At 45.2% G+C, this 20225-nt stretch overlaps 1 protein-coding gene across 1 annotated transcript in view; it reads right to left on the bottom strand.

Moving 5' to 3' along the window:
- Positions 1-10894: 10894 nt before the first annotated feature.
- RLIG1 (RNA 5'-phosphate and 3'-OH ligase 1) overlaps positions 10895-20225 on the bottom strand; it is a 204438-nt gene continuing 195107 nt past the window's right edge. The window contains exon 8 of the mRNA XM_069229620.1: positions 10895-12535. The gene's annotated coding sequence lies outside the window, so the exon portion shown is untranslated. The remainder of the gene's footprint in view (positions 12536-20225) is intronic.

Here is a 20225-nt window from a genome sequence, read left to right on the forward strand (position 1 = left end):
GACCACTTCCCTATCCATCACCACCCCAGGGGTGGTGCCCAGAGCTCCTGCAGAGTGCCCCTAGGTTTTGCCATCTTGTTTTCAGGATGGTCAGGGAACTCTGGGAGCATCTGAGTGGCCAGTGCCAGCAGGTGACGTCAGAGACCCCTCCTGAAAGGTCCATACCTCGTTAGGTGACCAATCCCCCTCTGAGTGCTATTTAGGGTCTCTCCTGTGGGTGTTTCCTGAAATTCTGATTGCAAGACTCCTGCAAGGATCCTCTGCATCCTTTACTTCATCTTCTACCATCGGATCAACAGCAGAACTGCTCCAGGAACTATACAACTGCAACAAACTATCCAAGAAGGTTACTGCAACTCTGTAACTTCAGCTCCTACCAGCAACTGCAACATTTTCCAGGTTGTGCACGCCCTGAGGACTGCCGGTCTTCATCCTGCGTCACAAGAACCGAAGGAATCTCCTGTGGGGTGACGGAGTCACTTCCCTGCTTCAGCAGGCACCTCTCTGCAGTAACGACTGGTACTCTGGGGCCCCTCTACCGATGACGTGCGTGGATCCTGGAACACAGGTGAGGGACTAAAGTGAACTGGATTGTCCAGAGGTCCAGCTTTCCAAATTTGGTGGAGATAAGAGCTTGTCTTCCCGTAGCAGACAGTACCCCTGTGGACCAAGTGTTTTGCAGCTCCTAAGGCTTGTGTGCACTTCTAAAAGAAATCCTTTGTGCACAGCGCAGCCCGAGTCCCCAGCACTCCGTCCTGTGACACTCAGCTGAATAAGTTGTTCCCCCATGGTGTGGGATCCCTTTGTGTAGTGCTGTGATGACCACCATTTCCAGCTCCTTTGTCCCTGTGCTGTGGGACCAGGTCTTCTCCTCCTGGGTAGAGTCGACCTGGTCCTTCCTGGGCCCAGGCAGTGCCATTTTTTGCAAGCCATGAGTTTTGTGTTTACCAAGGCTTGTTGGCAGAATCCCGCGACGCAAACCAGACTGCATTCATCCACCCGGCGTGAGAAATCTTCTGCACCAACTAGGAACCCCTAGCTGTCTTCTTTGGTGCAATACTGACTTTGTCTTCTCACTGGTGGTTCCTCCTTTGCACCTTCATCTGGGTTATCAGGGGCGCCTGTTCTCCCTGGACTGTTCAGTGCTTCTTGGACTTGGTCCCCTTCTTCCACAGGTCTTCAGGTCCAGGAATCCATCATTGGTTTAGTTTAATTTAGTTTAGCAGATTTATACAGCGCATGGCTACCAGAAGGCCCCCGAGCGCTAAAAAGGAAGTGACATTCGGTGCAAGAGTCCAAGCTATGTGAGAAATAGGAAAATTAAGTTAAATAAAGGAAGGTCTTTAATTTTTTCCGGAATGGTAGTTCCAGTGGCTGCAGCCGAAGTTCTGGAGGTAGGGAATTCCAGAGGCGAGCTGTCTTGACTGAGAAGGAGTTACCTCCCCAAAAAGATCTCTTGAACCGTGGAATGTGAGCTAACTGGGTGGTGGAAGAGCTCAAGGTTCTTGTGGGAATATAGAATATGGGGGCCTTTATAATGGAGAGCTTTATGTCCCATACATAGGGCCATAAAGCAAATCCGTTGTTTTATTGGCAACCAATGGAGGGAGGTTAGTGCTGATTGATGTCTCTGTAGATTCATCAGAAGTCTTGCGGCCGCATTCTGTACTACCTGAGGTTTCTTCAATATGTACTCAGGAGAGCTAAGGAAGAGGGAATTGCTGTAGTCCAGACGGGAGAGTATCATAGTCTGGACCAGAATTCTTCTGGCTCGAGGTGGCAGAAGATTGAGAATTTTCCTTAGAGTTCTCATGAGACCAAAGCAAGAGGAAGAAATCGATTTAGCTTGCTGTTCCATTGTAAGGCGACCGTCGAGCCAAAAACCTAGACTCTTTATATGATCCTTAGGGACGGGGAGGTTACTGAAGGCCTCTGGGTAGGGATCCAAAAGATTAGGGTGTGTACTATTCCCCACAATCATAACTTCCGACTTCCCATCATTAAGTTTCAATTGCTGTCTTGCAGTCTCTTCTGGTTCTTGCATTACCTTCTATCACCACTTCTAGTGTGTTTTAGGAAACTTGCTGTGTTTTACTCCTGCTTTCCTGGGCTCTGGGGAGCTGTATTTTAATTACCTTTGGTGTTTTCTTACACTCCTAGTGCCATTCTACACACTACACTTACCTCGGTGGGAAACCGACTTTCACATTCCACTATTTTAGTATATGGTTTGTGTTCTCCCTAGGACCATTGCAACCTATTGTGATTTTCACTATTTGCACTGTTTACCTACCTGTTTTTGGTTACTAGTGTATTATTTGTGTAGAAAACTTACCTCCTAAAGGAGTATAGCCTCTAAGATGTTTTTGGCCTTGTGTCACTAAAATAAAGTACCTTTATTTTTGGTAACACTGAGTATTGTCTTTCTTGTGTTTGAGTACTGTGTGACTACAGTGGTATTGCAAGAGCTTTGCATGTCCTGGGCTCTGGGGTGGAGTATTTTACTTACCTTTGGTGTTTTCTTACACTCCCAGCACCCCTCTACACACTGCGCTTGCCTAGGTGGGAACCGACTTTCGCATTCCACTATTTTAGTCCCCCTTAGGCCCATTGTAACCTATGGTGATGTTCACTATTTGCACTGTTTTCCTTCTGTGTACCTACCTGTTTCTGGTCACTAGGGCATATAATGTGTGATTTACTTACCTCCAAAGGGAGTATAGCCTACAGAGCATTTTTGGCATTGTGTGACTCAAATAAAGTACCTTTATTTTTGTAACACTGTGTGTGTAAGTACTGTGTGACTACAGTGGTAATGAAGAGATTTGTATGTCTCCTAGTTCAGCCTTGGCTGCTCTGCCAACAGCTACCTCTAGACAGCCTGGCTTCTAGACACTGCCTACATTTCACTAATAAGGGATAACTGGACCTGGTATAAGGTGTAAGTACCTTAGGTACCCACTACAAACCAGACGAGCCTCCTACAGTTATATTACTTACCTTTGGCGTTTTCTAATACTCCCAGAACCCCTTTACACACTACACGTACCTAGGTGGGAAGCCGACTTTCGCATTCCACTTTCTTAGTATATGGTTTGTGTTCCCCAGGCCCATTTCTAACTATTAAGATTTTCACTAATTACACTGTTTTCTAACAGTTTTTACAGCTATTTCTGCATACTAGTGTATATAATTTGTGTATTACTTACCTCCTAAAGAAGTACAGTCTCTATGGTATTTTTGGCATTTGTGTCACCCCTAGAGAGCCTGGCTTCTAGACACTAACTACATTTCACTGATAAGGGATAACTGGATCTGGTCTAAGGTGTAACTACCTTAGGCACCCACTACAAACCAGGCCAGCCTCCTACACTGGTGGTGCAGCGGTGGGATAAGTACTTGCAATTGCCTTATCACGCTGTCACTAGTGCTTTCCACAGGAAAGAATACTCTATACCTACAGCTATACACATATACCTAGTTACAGGGTTCTAGTATCTTATTTCCTTTCAAAGAGACGAGAGGGTAGGTAGGTTAGGTTTTTCCTTACACTACACTACCACACAACTACATCATGTCTACTGCTGGGCCTAGCTCTGAGGTCCTGGGTACTCCCTATGGGGCATGACCTTCAAAGAACTGAAGGGGCTTTGCTCAGAGAGAAGCTTAGATGTAGGGAAGAACCCCAAAAAGAATTTTCTTTTGAGCCTTCTCCTCCAGGAAGATTAGGAACATGCTGATAACCAGGAGGAGGATGGGAAGGGAGATTCTACCCCCGTAGAGTTAAGGAATCATCCTTAAGATTCAGGGGAGGGCTCTTCCAAAGATCTTCCACTCAGCAGGCCTACTAGTGTAGCTGGCAGTGGGAGGGGTACTCACTCAGGTAGGGCTCCCTTCACACCTAGAGGTCAGGTTACTAGAGTCAGCAAAGCTAGGGAAAGATCTACCTCTGCCCATTCATATATCACCTCAGTCTCTAAAGGTTCCCATGGTTCATCTCCAGGGGATGACTCCATAGATAGGGAGCTCAGGAAACTGAGACTGGAGGAGGCCAGGCTTAGGCTGCAGCTGATACAGCTAGCCTTAGATAGGGAGGCATTGGCTGTGGAAAGGGAAAGGCAGGGGTTGGTGTTCGTTCCCCATGGAGGCAGCAGCAGTTTCAGGAGTTATGGAGGACACCATTGACACTAGAAACTTGCATACAATTGTTCCCCCATACAAGGTGGGGGATGATATTTACAAGTGCTTTGCTGCACTTGAGAGGGCCTGCAAATTTCAGAGGGTCCCTCAAAGGCAGTTGGCTTCTTTCTGTGGTTGTCCTCTTCTGACAAGAGGAGGGATAGACTTCTCACTGTCAGAGAAGAAGATTCAGACAACTATGGTACTCTTGTAACTGCACTCTTGGATGGATTTGGTTTAAATACTGAACAGTACTGAATTAAGTTCGGAGAAACCAGAAAAGAGTCCTCACAAGATTGGATAGACTTTGTGGACTATTCTGTGGAGGCTTCAGAAGGTTGGTTACATGGTACCAATGTGTCTGACTTTCAGGGCTTATTTCGGAAACAGCATATTTTGAATAACCGTGTGTCTGATTTGTTACACCAGTACTTGGTAGACTCAGGTCTGACCTCTCTCCAAGAATTGGGAAAGAAGGCAGACAAATGGGTCAGAACAAGAGTGAGCTGGAAAGATCATACAGGGAGTGACAAAGACAAGAAGGATGTTAAGTCACATGACAAGGGTGGGGACAAAGATAAAAACAAGGAGTCTTCATCAGGAGCACTAAAAATCCTCTGGGAGTGGGTCTAAATTCTCTTCTAACCATCAGAATAAAATGCCTTGGTGTTATATGTGTAAGAACAAAGGCCATTGGGCAAGTGAAAGTACTTGTCCAAAGAAAAACACCAAAGCTCCCACCACCACAACCCCCACTGCTTCCACTAGTGCCCCTAGTAATAACAGTGGTGGTGGGAAAAACAACACTACAAATAGCCAGTCCAAGGGTGTAGCAGGGCTCACTCTGGGTAATGTAGTGGGGGTTGGTTTAGTTAGGGAAACCACTGGGGCTGTTTTAGTCTCTGATGGGGCATTGACCTTGCCACCCTTGTTGCTTGTCCCCTTAATATGGATACGTGCAAGCAACAATCCCTAATAAATAGTGTTCAGGTAGAGGCCTACAGGGACACAGGTGCCAGTGTCACAATGGTGATTGAAAAACTGGTGGCCCCTGTGCAACATCTACTTGGTCATCAGTACCAAGTGACTGACGCCCATTATAACACTGTTAGCCACCCCATGGCTCTTGTTTATCTCAACTGGGGGGGTTACTGGTCCAAAGAAAGTTGTGGTATGCACAGACCTACCTGTAGAGTGTCTACTAGGCAATGACTTGGAGACTTCAGCTTGGGCTGAAGTAGAGTTGAAGGCTCATGCACCAATGCTGGGCATTCCTGGACATATTTTTGCTCTGACAAGGGCTCAGGCCAAGAAGCAAAGAGGACAGGGGAACTACCCAGGTGAGAGCCTTTTTAGGCCTCACAGGGTACTACAGGAGATTCATAAAAAATTATGGCTCCATAGCAGCCCCTCTGGACAGCTAGCTGTCAGAAAGCTTTTGAGGAGCTCAAACAGGCCATGTGCTCTGCACCTGTCCTAAAAAGCCCATGTTACTCCAAGAAATTCATTGTTCAAACTGATGCATCTGAATTAGGGATATGGGAAGTCTTATCACAACTGAATACTGTGCTGTAGTAGGAGCTATCTCCTAGTTCAGCCTAAGCTGTTCTGCTATAGCTACCTTTATCAGCCTAAGCTGCTAGAAACACATCTATTCTACTAATAAGGGATAACTGGACCTGGCACAGGGTGTAAGTACCACAGGGTACCGACTATAAGCCAGATCAGCCTCCTACATTGGAGACCCAGAGGACCGGTGATGCAGTCTTTTGGTGCTTGCGTTAGCAGGGGGAAGATTTCGTCGACCCGCGGGAGATTTCTTCGTGGCTTGCAGTGCAGGGTGAAGGCAGACAGCCCCCAGAGCATGCACCACCAGGAAACAGTCGAGAAAGCCATCGGGATTAGGCGCTACAATCAGTGGTGGTTTCTTTACATGGGCGTCGGGGCTCTGCCCCCTTCATAAAGCGATCAAAAAGAGCAATCATTTTAAAATTAAAAAATAATTAAAATAAACTCTTGTAACTTTATAAAATGTTAAAAAACAGCCACTCACCAACACCAGTCCAGCATTAATGTTGCTCGACAAGTGAAGTGACGTGACTGAGGTCACGTACTCACTTCAACTACAGGCCCAAAGTGAGTCTATTTGCCGGGCTGATAATCTCACAGCCCTGAGGCCTGTGAGGTCATCAGCTCAGCAAAGACCCATCATCAAGGCCTAGTCTCCACCCCCTCATGACGCAGAGGCCAAGTAAGCCCCGGGCGTTTTTATTCAAGCCCTGAAGGGGTTAGCCTCCACGTCAATCAGGGGGTGGAGAGCATTGTCACCCGACCCTTTCCCAACTTCCCAGAGGCAGAGTGCGTGGGTGGGACCTCCCACCCTGTGACAAGCTGGGAATTGGGATAGGGTGTGGCTGTGGCAGGCGGCAATTTTTCAGTGACTTTTGTTTACTGTGCACTGAAGGCGCTGATGTGAGAGGGTGAGGAATAAAAACCTTTAGAGGAATGTATTCTACGAAGTCAAAATGTATGTTCATATATCTGCACTTATTTTCGAAACGCTGTATTTAAGTATAATTCTTGCTCACTTTGAAACGCTACCACGGTTCTTTACAGGTGGCAGCAAAGGTATGTAACATCTCCCCTGTGTTCACCTTTTCACTAACTCTGTGTAGCAGATGTGCCATTTTCACAGTTATTTTCTGTGTTTTTTGCCTATGGCTACGTTTTATTCATTCTCTTCCCTGAAACCCTTTCCTGCAGTTGAGCGTTCCAGGCTGTGGCTTCTCTCTAATTTCCAGAGCACAATGGGATGTGCGCCAAGAGTCTATTTCTATCTGGCGATGAGAGCTCTGCTATCTGTGCGTGACCTAACCCCGGGCCTCGCTCCTCTAAAAGCACTATAAAAAAAATAGGTATGGGTGAAAATCATTTAAAGTTAGACATGTAGTAGTCAGGTGTCAGTATTACTGTACTGCTAGAGCCTTTCCTAATCCTTCATGGGACAGATGGACTAGCTCAAATTGGTTCCTCACTCAGTGAAATTCCTGGTGAACCTTGTTGCCCCACCACTCAAATATGTCACCAGCCGCCACTGGCTACAATGTCGCTGGCAGTCTTCTTGCTACTTTGTTGCAGTTTTGCAGGCGTCCTGGAGCAGTCAGCGGTCGGTCCTTGGCAGAAGTCGAAGAGGGAGATGCAGAGGAACTCTGGTGAATTCTTGCAAGTCGTTATCTGGGGGAAAAGCCCACAGGAGAGACCCTAAATAGCCCTCCGAGGAGGATTGGCAACCTAGTGAGGTAAGCACCTATCAGGAAGGGTCTCTGACGTCACCTGCTGGCACTGACCACTCAGAGGCCTCCATTGTGCCCTCACACCTCTGGATTCAAAATGGCAGAGGTCTGGGACACACTACAGCTACTCAGGGCATTGGGGTTCCAGGAGATCCATATGGGCTGCAGCATTTCTTTTGCCACCCATAAGGAGCTCAGACAAACCCTTAAGTAACTTATAAGTCACCTATATATCTAACCTTCACTTGCTGAAGGTTAGGTGCAAAGTTACTAAGTGTGATGACACCCTTGCACTAGCAAAGGTGCCCCCACATAGTTCAGGATCATTTTCCGGGACTTTGCGAGTGCGGGGACGCCATTACACGTGTGCACTACATATAGGTCAATACCTATATGTAGCTTCACAATGGTAACTCCGAATATGGCCATGTAAAGTGTCTAAGATCATGGAATTGTCCCCCCCATTCCAAATCTGGTATTGGGGAGCCAATTCCATGCATCCTGGGGGCTCCACTATGGACCCCCAGTACTGCCAAACCAGCTCTCTGAGGCTTGCACTGCAGGTACAGCTGCTGCCACCTCACAGATAGGGTTCTGCTCTCCTGGGGTCTGAGCAGCTCAGTCCCAGGAACCCCCTCCCCTGTCCATCACCACGCTAGGGGTGGTGCCCAGAGCTCCTCCAGTGTGTACCAGACTTCAACCATCTTGCCATCTTGCTTTGAAAGGTGGCACTCTAGAGGGCTCTGAGTGGCCAGTGCCAGCGGATGACATCAGAGACCCCTCCTGATAGGTCCATACCTGATAAGGTAGCCAATCCCCCTCTCAGGGCTATTTAAGGTCTCTCCTGTGGGTTCTCTTCAGATTCTACTTGCAGGTTCCAGCAGGAATTCTCTGCAACTACTACTTCATCCTCTGACCTCGGATCAACCATAGCCTGCTCCAGGAACTGCTGTAACAGCAACAAAGTATCCACAACGGATACTTTTCTTCTGCAACTTCAGTGCCAACCAGCAACTGCAACAGTTTCCACGGTGTGCACAGTCTGAGAGCTCCCTGTCTTCACCCTGCACCAGAAGAACCAAAGAAATCTCCCGTGGGGTGACTGAGTCACTACCCTGCTCACGCAGGCACCTTCTAAGTTGACAACAGGTTCTCTTGGACTCCTCGCACAGCGACGAGCATGCTCCTTGGAACACAGAGGGTGGACCCCATCTACACAGACTGTCCTACTGACCCAATTTGGTGGCGGTAAGACATTGCCTTCCCTGAGAGCAACAGTACCCCTGTGCACCGCGTCTTCTTCACCACCTGAGGCCTCTGTGCACTATTTGCAAAATTCCTTCATGCACAGCCTGGCCCAGGCCCACAGAACTCTATCTGTGATGCTCAACTCATTGAGTTGACCTCCGGCGTCGTGGGTCCCTTCTTTACAGTGCTGCACCAACCGCGTTTTGCACCCTCTTTGTCCTCGTGTCCTGGGACTCCCGTGGGTGCCATCTGGTGTCCTGAGGGCTCACTGACGTGCTGAGAGCCCCCTCACACAGAGTTGAGGCCTCCAGGTCCCTGCTAGGTCCAGCCAACGCCATTGTGACGCAAAACACAACTTTGTTGTAACCAAGGCTTGTTGGCAACTTCCAACACGAAATCACATCTGCAACCAACTTCACGTCGTTGGACATCCATTGCATCTTGCAAGAACCTGCTGGCATCTTCCTAGGGTGCTTTTCTGCAGTCTTCATCCAACCGGGGGCTCTTCTTTTGCACCCTCTTCTGGGTTGGCAGGGGCTCTTGTCCTTCCTGGAACTTCTTTCGACTTCTGGGCTTGGTCTCCTTCTTTTTCAGGTCTTCAGGTCCAGGAATCCATCAGTTGTTGTTTGCAGACTTGATTGGTATTCTTACTCTCCCAGCGATTCTGCACACACTACACTTGTCTAGGGAGGAATTTGTTATTCGCATTCCACTTTCTTAGTATATGGTTTGTGTTGCCCCATAGACCTATTTTCTCCCATTGCATTTTATAGCATTTCCTATTGTTTGCACTATCCTGTGCCTAATTACTTACCTTATTTTGGTGTCTAGTGTATATATTGTGTATAATACTTACCGCCAGAAGGACTATTGTCTCGAAGATATTTTTGGTACTGTGTAAACCAAATAAATACCTTTATTTTTGGTAACACTGAGTATTGTCTTTGCTTGAGTATAAGTACTGTGTAAGTATAAGTGGTATTGCATAAGCTTTGCATGTCTCCTAGTTCAGCCTAAGCTGCTCTGCTATAGCTACCTCGATCAGCCTAAGCTGCTAGAACACTACTACATTTCACTAATAAGTGCTAACTGGACCTGGTATAAGGTGTAAGTACCCAAGGTACCCACTACAAACCAGGGCAGCCACATCTTTTGCCCCTGGTGTATGTGGGCCTCCAATGCTCCTGCACAAACACCACCACCCTCAAAGGATGTACAACACACATCAGAGAAGGAAGATGTAGACTTCACCAATTTCTGGTGGCAAACTGCCCATTAATATTTGCCTGTGCCTCTTGGCCAGTTTTTCATTGGACCTGTGTTTATCATCATGCCTCCTCCTTTGTCACCTTTGTGTATGCCCACCTATTTATCTGATCCATTTGTGGGCTGTTGATTAGGCTTACCTTCCCTAATGGCTATTTGGCCATCCTGCTCACTGGAATTCTCCCCACCTTGACATGTCACATGACATGTATCCCATATGGACTCGGTCTGGACAATCTTTGTTCTCAAACAATGTTAGGGTTCTTGCTAGAAGAACTGCAAATTTGTTAATGCCTATGTACAAACATGAAAAATAAATGCACTCCCATGTACCAGCGTGTTGTATGTCTGTTTCAGATAGGACTAACTAGACAATGTTGGTTGTGTTCCTACAAAAGCCACTTCTTAGCATCTCAAGGAAATAGCTCTACAGTCACTATCACCTACTACCTAGGTTGGATATGCCCAAGCATCATGTACATCCACTGCCATTGCATTAAGTGTAAAGTCTCATTTAAATATTGAGTGCCATGGTGTTACATTAAGCATCAGTTATTTGACTGGCACACAGTGAAAAGGCATTAATAATCACACTAATGCCCACCTGAAAAACGTGTGTCCTGTAAGGCATGCATTCACATATATCTTGCTCAGTGATCATGACTACATGATTAAGCACATATGATAGCTTCAATGCTTTCTTGTAGGATATCCCATAAGTACTACAATTATGCATGAACTGACAATATGCAGATGCTCATGCCCAGAACCCTTCTGATTTAGCATCAAAACAACGCCACTCAAGGATGTAGACGCTGTGTGCAACAACTTAGATGTCAGTATGCATGTAATGAAAGCAATACGTATTTGTGGTCCTATGTCAATGGATAAATGGCGTTGAAAGGCACACCAGAATACATAGGGTGTATTGGTTCATTAGCCCCTCAGAAACCTCACATGCATAGAGGGTGAGTGTAACCACACATTACATCAATTGTACAATATACACACATTTCACTAATAATGAGCCAGAGCGCAGACCCAGGAAGAGGAAACATGATACATCGTTTTCTAAGTTAGCAAATAGTTGAACAAAGTAACATGCATGAAATGCCACATTTAGCAAGTACTAAATTCCAGGGATGATTGAGGTTCTGCAGGCAGGTGGGGGCCACATCCATGATTATGAACCAGCTAACAACAATGACTTACAGGTTCAATGGTGCAAGGCTGAGTTAGTAAGTGGCAGGCAGCAGCGTGTGTCCCAGCACAGCCAGGAATGGGTACTCTGGATTGACAGAACCATCCCTACTATACATGTAGCATATCCTACACAGACAGTGCTACAGTAGGTGACTATCTGTGTTGGGCTGTGCGTCAGTTCACATGAAGCGGACCATTGACAGTGTCCAAAGAATGGTGAAGAGTCCTCAGGTGATTCGATTGCGAGATAGACTGATTCTTGTCCAGAGGCCTCTCACGAAGTAACTCACATCTAGAAACACTGCAGGGAATTGCTACATCATGTACTCAACTCAACTTACTCCATGCTAGCAAATCATAATTAAGAAATGATGACAAGGTAGTGAAAGAAGAAAAAGTGTTTATATATATATATATATATCACAAATCTATTTTAACTACTCCTATGTAGCCTACATTAACTTAACAATACATTACACTATACCAACTAAAAACTACCTACACCTACCTAGCCTATCCTAACTAACCTTAACTCTACCATACACTATGTTAACTTATCCTAAACTTTCTTAACTATTGAACACAAATGACAGGTTAAACATCTACCCCTGCCTCCCTTAATATATATACACAGCACAATACAAAACACAACCACATCATAAATATACACTACCTACACATTTAAATCTAAACACTTTTTTGTATTTTTTTAAATGTATCTTTGCTAAAACACACACTAAATATCAACTACCGCCTACTAAAAACATACCCATCTAAAAACACACCTAAAAACTACTACCAGGAAAATATTTAACAAACATACACTAACCTACACCAGACCTATCCGAAATCCTTTTCTACACTATGCATACATAACTATCTCTAATAAAGAACATGTAAACAAATAGGGAAAAGCTTGAGGGACAGTTAGATCTGCCTACTGAAGTGCTCCATTGCCTACATAACATTAACATGATGTCCCACAGGCTTGACAGCTCACCCTCAGAGGTTGTCATAGGTCTTTTGAGTTCCTGAAGGCCTTTCAGGGCATGTAACTCAAATGAGGAGCCTACGGCAGGGGTTGTGTCCATGGCCTATGTGGCTTGCACTGGATGGGCAGACAATATTCCTGGAATGGCCTTATGTTAATCCTCCAGCTGTCAGGCACTCTCCTGTCGTGGTTTGGCCTTCTAATGTCTCTGTTCTTCCCACCTGCCTTTGTTCCAGGTTACAGCCGCCTTTCCTTGTTCATACAAGGTGCCCATCTTCTTGTATGCCTTAGTGACGTTGCAGATTTAGCGGTAGCGCTCCAGTCTTATGTAGTGCTGATTTGCCTCCTATGTTGTCTGGGGAGGTAAAGAAAATATGTATCAGCTAAAGTTGAAAATGTACATGATGTCTGCAATGATAGGCTCACATTTGCAGACCATTACATGTAGCTGGCCAGCTCAAAACGACATATTGGGATAGAGATGTGTACAATATACCTTTTAAACATATACTTTTCCTAATCAAACAAGGCAAACATACTCAAGTACTGGCAGAGTAGGTATACAGTGTGGCAGTGTCAGCATAAACTTAATAGTAGCCATATCATTTCTGAGACTGAGTTGAAAGCATGATGTGTCAGATTTGGACACTTGGTGTTGGTATTTCAGCATGCAACTGGGTTTGTTCTGGTCATTAACATAGGTGAAATGAGTTACGTCAAGCAAGTACCAAAAAGTTAATTTTACCATTAAAAAAAGTAAGTAACAGAAGTGTGCTTCTGCATTGGTTTACCCATCTGGAAATATGCAAGGCAAAGTATGGATTTACTCTGTGTCAGATAGTCAAAACATAGATGGAGGTTGGATAGCTTCCACCCGTAAAACAGACCTGTTGGACAGTTCACCAATATAGACTCTGGCAAATACCAGGAATCCCAAAAGTAGCTTATGGTATACAGTTGTAGCAATATCATGGTGATCTTAATATATCTTAGTGTCTGTATAAACATTTCAGCAAGGCTGCTTTCCTTGATTCACATTAACAAAAAGGTTCTGCATGTCAGGAGTGTGTGCATGCAAGCATGCATGCATGCTGCAATTCTCATATGAACAAAGAGTTTGTGCTTTATATAGCAGTTAACCTTGTACCATGAGTCAAGGGGGACAGCGTTAGTGCTAGCCAGTAGAAGTAACGCACCAGTAGGTGAGCAGTGTAATGGGCTTGATGCTGCTGACACAGTCCATACCTACACGTGGTCTTTTCCACAATGCATGAAAATCAACAACTCCTTTCCAGTGTATGAATGTCTCTCAGAATTGGCACATCAAGTATATGAAGCAATGAGTAAGGCATGTAATTACATTTCCATTTGCAGACTGGTGACATGTGCCCAATGTACTCTAACATAATCTGTCTGCATTGAGGTAATATTAATTACATCCTGTCACGATCTGCCAAGCCATATGGCCATGCCCTGCCATGTGGAAATCTATACTTGCTGTGTGCATCAGAAAAGCAGTCTGATAATGAATTGTCCAACACCATGGCAGAACAGAGTGGTGGCCTACATCCTTACATCCTCCATGGTATCTGTGTAATCTTTCTGCGGTCACCCCATGTCACAAATGTATGATATGAACTACTTTGAGCGACGCTCTGGTACCCCTGAGGCTGGATTACAGCTGCTAAACCTCAGGTTAATTGTTGCAAAAGTGCTGTAGCAAAGTAAATGATTCCTAGTGGCAATGTACTAACATCCTTACAGCAACACATGTTCAGATACCATGGCCCTGATTTGTACTTTTTGACGCAAACCTGCGTTAGCGCAGGTTTGCGCCAAAAAGTATTCCGCCAACTAGCGCCATCCTTGGATGCCAGCCAGGAATCTTATTTAAGCTATGACGCTAACTGGCGGTAAGGCCCAGTTAGCGTCAAAATTATTGACGCTAAATGGGTGGGGTGCGTAGGGGAAACTGGAAGTTGTGCGTGAATGAATGGCGCTAGTTAGGCTAGAGTAAAAAAAATGACTAACCTGATTAGCGTACTTATTTCCACGCACAACCCCCACGGACATGACTCCTGCCAAGTAAAGACAGAAGTCATGCCCTTCAGCCCAACGGCCAGTCCCCTTGGCGTGGCCATTGGGCACAGTGTCAAGTAGGGGGGCCCAAGGTAGCCTCCGCCCCCCCCTAGCACTTTGCAAAAAAAAATAAACATACTTACCTGGACTTAACTGGGATGGGTCCCCCATCCTTAGGTGTCCTCCAGGTGTGGGTGTCCCTGGGGACAGGGAATTGCACCTGTGGCCTGTTTCCATGGTCTCTGACCATGGAAAAAGGCCCACAGGTCCTCCAACGCCTGCCCTGACCCAGGCGTTAAATATTGGTGCTAAGCAGGCTTAGCGCCATTATTTAAGGCCATCCTCCTCCCGTGTGTGATTTTTGCACGGGACGATAAATAAGGCACTAGGGCCTTAGAGTCATTTTTTGCCTGGGAACGCCTACTTTGCATCTCATTGGCACAAGGTAGTTTTCTACAGGCAAAAAATTACTACAACTCCAATATTTTATAATATCTAGCACCAACATATAAATATGGAGTTAAGTTTGCGCTGGATTTGTATTAAAAAGAATGACGCAAATCCGGCGCAAACATAATATAAATATGCCCCCATTTGTCCACCAGGATGACACTAAACAATGATTACGAATAATTTTGCCCATCACCCAACATTTGCAGCATCTATCATAGGAAGAATTGTTGGTTGGTGATGGCTAGCCAGCTGACACGGTCACAAAGTTTGTCCAATTAGGAAATGTGATTTCACACATAGCTACTGGTACAGGTTTGGATCACAAAACATTTTACTGGTTGATCAGCATGAATGTCTGATCATGCCTATTGTCTTTCACACTGAACTCATTTTGTTAGCAAGCTTAAACATGTGCAGCATGTATGAGCATATTATAGCTAAACAACAATAGTAAAAGTTGCATTTTGAAAACACATTTACATTTTCTGTTATTCTGATTATATGAGACTGTAATGGTGATTATTGGGAATGTTGTCTGGGTTATATGTTCCACTTCACCAGCACCTGTCTCATTATCAAATATGGACATAAGCAAGCATACCATGTCAAGACAAGCTCACACTACCTCATTCCACTTTGCTGCAACATTTGGGCAATAATAGGTTGTTCCGTTTGTGCCGTGTTATGGGTGTAAGACAAAAGAAATGTTGACTATCTGTATATTTAGTTTCAGATGATGGTACATGTGCCATAAGCATGCAAACATTTCCACAGCAGGTAAAGAAGCATGATTCATTTGGGCCTGCATACATTGCCCATACATGCATGGCCATTTAACAATTTACTGTTAAACTTCAGTTGTATTTGCAGTGGATTCATAATTTATTGTACAAATAATAAAATCCAATACAATTAAACAAAAAGGAAAGAAAACAAGGAAAAAAAATGACAAATGCAATCAAAAGCTGAATACATGCTAAAAACACACCGTGATTAGGACACACGACATATTAAAAAGAAAGCATTCCTGCCTAAAAGTATAAAACAGTTCTAGAATATAAAATAGAATAAACCACCAAGCCCAGAACTCTGCATAATACATAACAAGACAAAATACATAAAGCCCAGGCCCTGAAGTGCGTGGTGCATTAATAATGACTACAATAAATACCAACATATGCCATTAACAGGGAGTATGACAAGACCGGGGGAAAAATTCCACTCATACTTATCCATTGCTCACAGTGCCACTGAATTTCGATTGGGCAATTTTAATGAACTTAGTCAATAACACATTTAGCATTGAATTAGCAGGGTCCAGAGACTGGATGATAGGCTGTCGACAGGAACAAATTCCCAGTTCGTTCCATTTGTTCCGAAGCAGAAATCTACGCTCCTTTAGTAAAGCTGGGTACAGACAAACCACATGATCAATAGTTTTATCTGCATTGCTTAGCCTCTGCATGTCATGCCTTCCCCGGAAGTTAGCCGCCATTAAGGTAGATGTTTCAAGACACCCCAATTGCCATCCTTAAGGCCATGAAGGCCTTTTTCCACCGGAACCCATAAGAACAGGGAAGAAAGCTAGAAGGGGTACCTGGCTTAAAGGATTTAATTACTGATCAGGCATGCTTCCGTTGAGCAAGAAGAGAGCGATCTGAGTGATATGAATACAGTTGAATGAACCTTTTTACATCTAGTTTGAACAGAGAATGGTAGGGGATTACTTGCCCAAAGATCATCGGCACCCAGTCGCCATTTGCATTCAGCCAAAAAATGGAAGTCTGATCCCGTTGGTTTAGACTCACTGATCTCTTGCCACAAGATTGCCTCCAAACGACCATCCATGGCACGACAGCTTATGACAGAGCTTCAAAGAAGCACCGGCACCAACTGCCCCCAAATGCAGAAGCCCAGATTCCAACCGTACCTGCGCAGTTGAAGCAAGGCGCGGGACATGAAAGACACTCTTATAGATTTTATTGACCAGCCTATTTTATAGGCAGGAGCCTTTACCCAACAGAATTTCTTGACCATAGTCACAGTAAAGGGATAATCTTTGCTCTCATAACTTCCATTAGGGGAAGGAGGGTCGGCCCCTTTAAAACTCTGGATAATTTGGAAAAGGCCACCTGCAATGGCACAGCTTTGAGTTCGATCTCCTTCTTGTGTTTAACAAAACTGACCCTGGAATTGAAGTGCACTCCTAAATATTTGTAAGACTGGTCAGAAACGAGTTTACAGCTTTTATAGTACCAACTGGAGCCCGAATGTTTTTTCCTTCCAAAGGAGACCACTTTGGTTGTAAGCAGATTAACTTCCAGTTGATTCTCTGAAGTATAAGATGCAAGTTGGTTAAACAGCCGTTGAGGGCCAATCTTAATGTAACTAAATAATGCAAGATCATCGGTGTAAAACAGATGACTGAGCCTGAGGCCACCAATGTTAGGGGGATGAGAGTTACCAGCGTCAAGAGACGTTGACATGTCTGCGATGAACAAATTAAAAAGAAGGGGAGCAAGCACACATCCGTGTTTCACACCACGAGTGGTAGGGATTTTTCTAGTAAGAGAGCACCCGTCACCGAGCTTAATGCATTGTATTCATATATTTCATAAAGTGCCTTTAACCATAAGGCATCAAAGAGCAGTCAGACATCAGTTCATAGGGAGAAGTCAAAAGGCCACCCACTCCAAAACAAAGAACCCCTACCCAACTAAGAAGATCTAAAGAGCCAAGTTTTAACCTGCCTGTGAAACAGAAGATATAAATCAACCATCCTAATAGGCTCAGGAAGGCTGTTCCACAGCCTTGCTGCTGCTACTGAAAAGGCACGTTCCCCTCATCTGGTCTTATGAAACCTGGGGATAACAACCTTTCTTTGCCCAGCGGATCTTAATAACCTCACTAGGGGTATACCACATAAAGGCAGTCCTGAGATAGACTGCATCCCTCTGGTAGGGAGCCTTATGCACTAAACATACCGATATAAAGGTTACTCTCTTCCTAACAAGAAGCTAGTGGAGGGACCTCGTCTTCTCTGACAGAGCATGCTTTGGACAAACCTAGAACCACTCTAGCAGCCCCGTTTTGAATCATCTGCAGTTTGTTCAAAGAATATTGGTTTGCATTCAAAAAGAGGGTATTGCAGTAGTCCAGGCGAGATGTAATAAGCACTCTGACTGCTGTAGCCCTCAACTCCTGGGGTAAGAGGAAAAGGATTTTATTAAGGGTCTTGATGATCCAGAAGTATATGCTTACTGTCTTATTTAACTGGGTGTCAAAGGTCAAAGCATTATCAAAGACCACCCTCAGGCTTTTAGCTGTGTTAACTGGCAATGGGAGCATCCCACAGGTTTCAGGCCACCAACAATTCGACCAGATGGAATTCTCTGCCCCAAAAAAACATGATTTAAGTTTTTTCTCCATTAATTTTAAGCCAGTTAGTCTTCATCCAACTGCTGACTGCAGCCATATAGAAGCTACATTTCTTGGCCACATCAGCCAAATCATCAGAGATGGAGACAATGATTTGGGTATCGTCTGCATAGGAGAAGGCTTGACAGCCAAAGGAGCACACTAAATTGGCCTGCAGGGACAAGTACAAATTAAAAAGCGGAGGGCTCAGCGAAGAACCCTGAGGGATCCAGCACGGAAGCTGGAATTGGGGGGCCCTAAAATCGCCACAAATGATCATGAGAGTTCTCAGTCAGGAAATATTCTAGCAGTTTTAATGCATCATCGCACACTCCTGCTTGTCTCAGCCTTTGCACCATGAAAGATGGTGATATGGTGTGAAAGGCTGTAGACAGATCGAGCAAGACCAGAATAGCCACTCCCCCAAGATCAACCTGCCGACTTATATGGTCTGCTGCCATTAATAAAGTGGATTCCATGCTGTAATTAATTTCGAATCGATTTTGTGTTTGTACGCTTACTGTAAATTGGTTACAGGTAAATGATACAACCCCATACACATCACAATGTTACGACTATAATAGATCACACGCAATCCTGACAGAGCTAAAACCATGCCCTATTTACATTTACTGGTAGGATTGGGATCCCCGAAGGTCTCAACTTCACCCTGGTGTATGGTGTTGATCGCCTTACAAGACAATAATTTAAATATTGCTTTGTGAATATTGCAAATACACACTCTAGATTTTAGTCTAAGTTTATACAAAAAGTCTATGTTTATCACTTTTTGGTATTCACAAAGGTAGGTTACGAGAAATATCTTTGCATCCACACTTGGGGCATAATCTAAGCCCAAGACAGCCTCTGGCAACAGGTTTATTCTAGTCTTGGTAGACCATGGTACAAGATGCCCAGAGGCCATGCCTCTGAGGACTACAACTGTACCTGCAGTAGCTAGGGCCCTAATGGGGATTTTTACCAGAGTGGGTTTCCCCAAAGAAGTGGTCTCTGGCAGGGGCACCAACTTTATGTCAGCATACATGCATTCTATGTAGAAGGAATGTGGAGTTACTTATAAGTTCCCCACGCCCTATCATCCACAAACCAATGGGCTTGTTGAGAGCTTCAACAAGACCCTGAAGTGCATGACTTGGGGCCTGCCTGACCCCCTGAGGCAGAAGTGGGACGACCTCTTGGCCTGCCTGCTCTTTGCTTACGGGGAGGTACCACAGAAGGGGGTTGGATTCAGCCCCTTTGAATTTCTGTATGGTCACACTGTAAGGAAACCTCTCAGTCTGGTTAAAGAGGGGTGGGAGCAAGCACTCAAGAAACCTCTCCAGGATGTGGTTAGCTACATGCTAACCCTCAGGAACCAGATGGCCAAGTTCTGGAAGAAGGCTTCTGAGAACTTGGAGGCAAGCCAGGAGGTGATGAAGCAGTGGTACGAACAGAAGGCTATCTCTGTGGAATTTCAGCCTGGACAGAAAGTATGGGTGATGGAGCCAATGCAGCGCAGGACGCTCCAAGACCATTGGGCTGGGCCTTATGAGGTAATAAAGAGGAAGGGGAATGACACCTACTTGGTGGACCTGAAGACCCCCAAGCACTCCTTAAGGGTCCTTCACATCAACCATCTCAAACCCCGCTATAAGAGGTCTGAGGTCACCATGCTGTTGGTGACGGATGATGGGGTGAAGGAGGATAGTGAACCTCTCCCTGACCCCCCCGTCATCAAAAGAGCAAGATGGGTCAGTGGAGGGTGTAAACCTTTCCCCTACCCTGACCCCAGGGCAACAGAGGGATTGTCACTGACAGTTGAGACTTGTTGTAGGATTGGCTTAGTTGTCTACAAACAAAGGTGATGTCATCTCTGAACCAGCAGTCTTGCCTAGGGGAGAGAGTCCAATTACGACACGGGCCACCAACGATGGTGTTTTGGCACTAATTTACAGATGTCCTGAGTATCTCTGTCCCACCCCTAAGTACCATTATATGGAGATGTCCGTGGCCTTGTGGAAGATAATCCTCCTCAGCTGAACAGGGAGCACCTAACTAGGCTGTAGGTTGTTCAAGCTTTAACTCTTGAAAAGGAC

This window comes from Pleurodeles waltl, chromosome 4_1, assembly GCF_031143425.1.
Source record: "Pleurodeles waltl isolate 20211129_DDA chromosome 4_1, aPleWal1.hap1.20221129, whole genome shotgun sequence".
Classification (NCBI taxonomy): Eukaryota; Metazoa; Chordata; class Amphibia; order Caudata; family Salamandridae; genus Pleurodeles; species Pleurodeles waltl.